Source organism: Hoplias malabaricus, chromosome 9 (assembly GCF_029633855.1).
Source record: "Hoplias malabaricus isolate fHopMal1 chromosome 9, fHopMal1.hap1, whole genome shotgun sequence".
NCBI classification, from domain to species: Eukaryota; Metazoa; Chordata; class Actinopteri; order Characiformes; family Erythrinidae; genus Hoplias; species Hoplias malabaricus.
In genome coordinates, this window is record NC_089808.1 from 2838352 (window position 1) to 2841094 (window position 2743).

Sequence of the window (2743 nt, forward strand, 5' to 3'; positions counted from 1 at the left end):
ACATTCAGGTAATATAAAAAGGGTTAAAAATGTGTTTTTAGCTTGGCTTTTAATTGAGACACAGTTGTATGAAATTCATTCATTCATTGTCTGTAACCACTTATCCAGTTCAAGGTTGTGGTGCGTCTGGAACCTACCTGGATTCACTGAGCTCAAGGCAGGAACACACCTTGTACAAGATGCCAGTCCATCACAGGGCAATCCACCTACCAACGTTTGTTTTTGGACCATGGGAAGGAACCCACGCAATCCCAGGAAGAAACACACCAAACTCCTCACAGTCGTCTGAACCCACAACCCCAGGACCTTGGAGCTGTGGGAGAGTGACAATACTTGTTGCGCCACTGTGCCACTTATGTAACTTAGATTCCTATTGGTTCTCTCTATAATTCCATGTAATATCTGCACTTGATGATGAGAAACACACCTACAATTCCCAATGAAAAGCATTGATAGTAGAATACACACAAGCCTGAAGCCACCAAATCTAATGCCATGTTTCTGCGAAGTGAGGTATTCAGCCCTGAACATTGGGTTGTGGATCAGTTGGACTCCATGTCATGATGAAGTACCATTCCATACAAGTGGGATGAGTTAAAGTAGCATTGTGATACCAAACGTATGATGATAAAGCAGCTACAGTTCCAAGGAAAAATTGTGTTTACAGTAATCCCTCGCTACTTCGCGGTTCATTTTTCGCGGATTCGATACTTCGCGGGTTTTTTCAAGGGCGCTTATGGCCGCTATGTCGCGGATATTGAGGGAAAATCTAGGAAAACCATGAAGGATGAACAGCCAAAATATTTCATTAAACCCATTAAAATTTCATAAAATTCTTCAATCCTTTTCCTCTTCTTTTTAATTCATTTATTATTCTATATGTTATTAATTTAAATAATGTAGTAGACCCTGTGCGTACGACATGCATTTCGTACGTACAGTACATGTGTTGTTCACGTCCACATCCGAGTGAAAATTACTGACGCTAAATCACAGCTTAGGAATGACTCTATTAAAGAAACTGGTGGGATATCACATGTAGTTCCAGCTGAAAAACATTATAGAAGACTGTTTAATGCAAAGGGTGGGTTGTTAACAGTGACAGGGAGGGTTTTAAAAGTCCAAATACTCGTTAAATACATAAAAAAAAATCTTTCCTCTACTTCGCGGGAATTCGTTTTTCACGGGTGGTCTTGGAACTCATCCCCCGCCAAAAACGAGGGATCACTGTACATATATATATATTTATACATATTATATTTTGTTGATTTTCTGAGTGCATTTAAGTGCATTCTGTTAAATAAATAAATGTGTAATAAATATATTATTTGTCTGTGCAACTGTTATATGTTTCTCAACGCGTTGAACTCATCTAATACTTAGAAACTGTTCACTACTATTTGCAGACAATGACATTAGTCAACTGTATTCGCTTGTTTTCACTTAGAATATTGACAATCTGATTTTCCATGGGTGTTAAAACCTTTGCGTGCCTGACTTACTTGACATACCGACTTACTATGGTCCAGCATTCAGTGTGAAGCCTTCACAGCAAATTCGCCCGTGTTAAAACAACACTATTAGTGTTAAATTAACACTGTGTTCCCAGAAGAGTAAGGGCTGTTACTGTAGAAAGTGAGAGAAAAAACTCATGATTTTGGAAGACACATTGTAACGGCAGGTTGGTCTCAGTTGACGAAGGTGTAATGTATAATTATACTGTACCTGCTTGAAGTTTGCAGTTGGGTTGTTCTGCCAATTTGTTATTTTGTATAGACCAATAAGTGTTTCAAACAAGGCATTGGTCCAATTTGCATCTCTCTCTCTCTCGCTTTCTGTCAGTGATGTTACATATCGTAGTCGTCCTCTCCTGATGACCATTGTTTTTATTGTTCTGCAAGCATCTCTACGGTGTGTAATGGCCGTGGAATCTGTTCACTAATCACTAACTCAGCAGCCACAATGCGAATTATGAACTACATGTTATCCACATTCTCTCTCTCTCTCGCTCATATTGCAAGTCCTGTTATATCCACTGTGAGGCTAATTAGGGATACAGCAGAGGTAAAGAGCCAAAAAGCCAAATCCAAATCTCTCAGGTGAGACACAGAAACACCGGGCTGTTTCGCTGAAACACACTTTCACGACATGGTGACAGTCAGTGTGATTAGTGCAGGCCATGATTAATAATACGTTCCTCTCTAATATCAGTTCCATGTAATTGATGTTGATAAGCGTGGGCCTGACCTTTATAAGCCCAGAACATCTGGATATCTGTGTGGTTTTAGGGACGGTGAAAAACGATGATGCATAGAGAAACGAATATTCCTTCTCTGATTACAGGTCACTTCCAAATATCCTCCACACAGAAACGGAGAGAATATCCTGTTACTCAAAGGCAGAAACCGTTAGGAAATGTCGTTTATTCCGCGGCTATATGTAAAATAACGGGGTTTGTATCACTTTAATGGGCTCTGACGTCATCCTGATGCAGATCGCACAGCTGACGACGACGAGCAGCGAGAGAGAGAGAGAGAGATTGAGGATAACATGTAGTTAGTTCATCATTCGCATTGTGGCTGCCGTGTTAGCGATTAGTGAGTAGATTCCGCGGCCATTACACACCGTAGAGGTGTTTGCAGAATAATACAAAGTGGTCATCAGGACAGGACGACTACGATATGTAACATCACTGACAGAAAGCGAGAGAGAGAGAGAGAGAGAGAGAGAGAGAGATGCTCAG

General features: G+C 40.5%; 1 protein-coding gene across 1 annotated transcript in view; it reads left to right on the plus strand.

The window, feature by feature from the left end:
- The first annotated feature begins 2580 nt into the window (after positions 1–2580).
- Positions 2581–2743, plus strand: part of LOC136707232 (neuroligin-2-like) — a 119628-nt gene continuing 119465 nt past the window's right edge. The window contains exon 1 of the mRNA XM_066681183.1: positions 2581–2743. This exon is cut by the window's right edge and continues 550 nt beyond it. The gene's annotated coding sequence lies outside the window, so the exon portion shown is untranslated.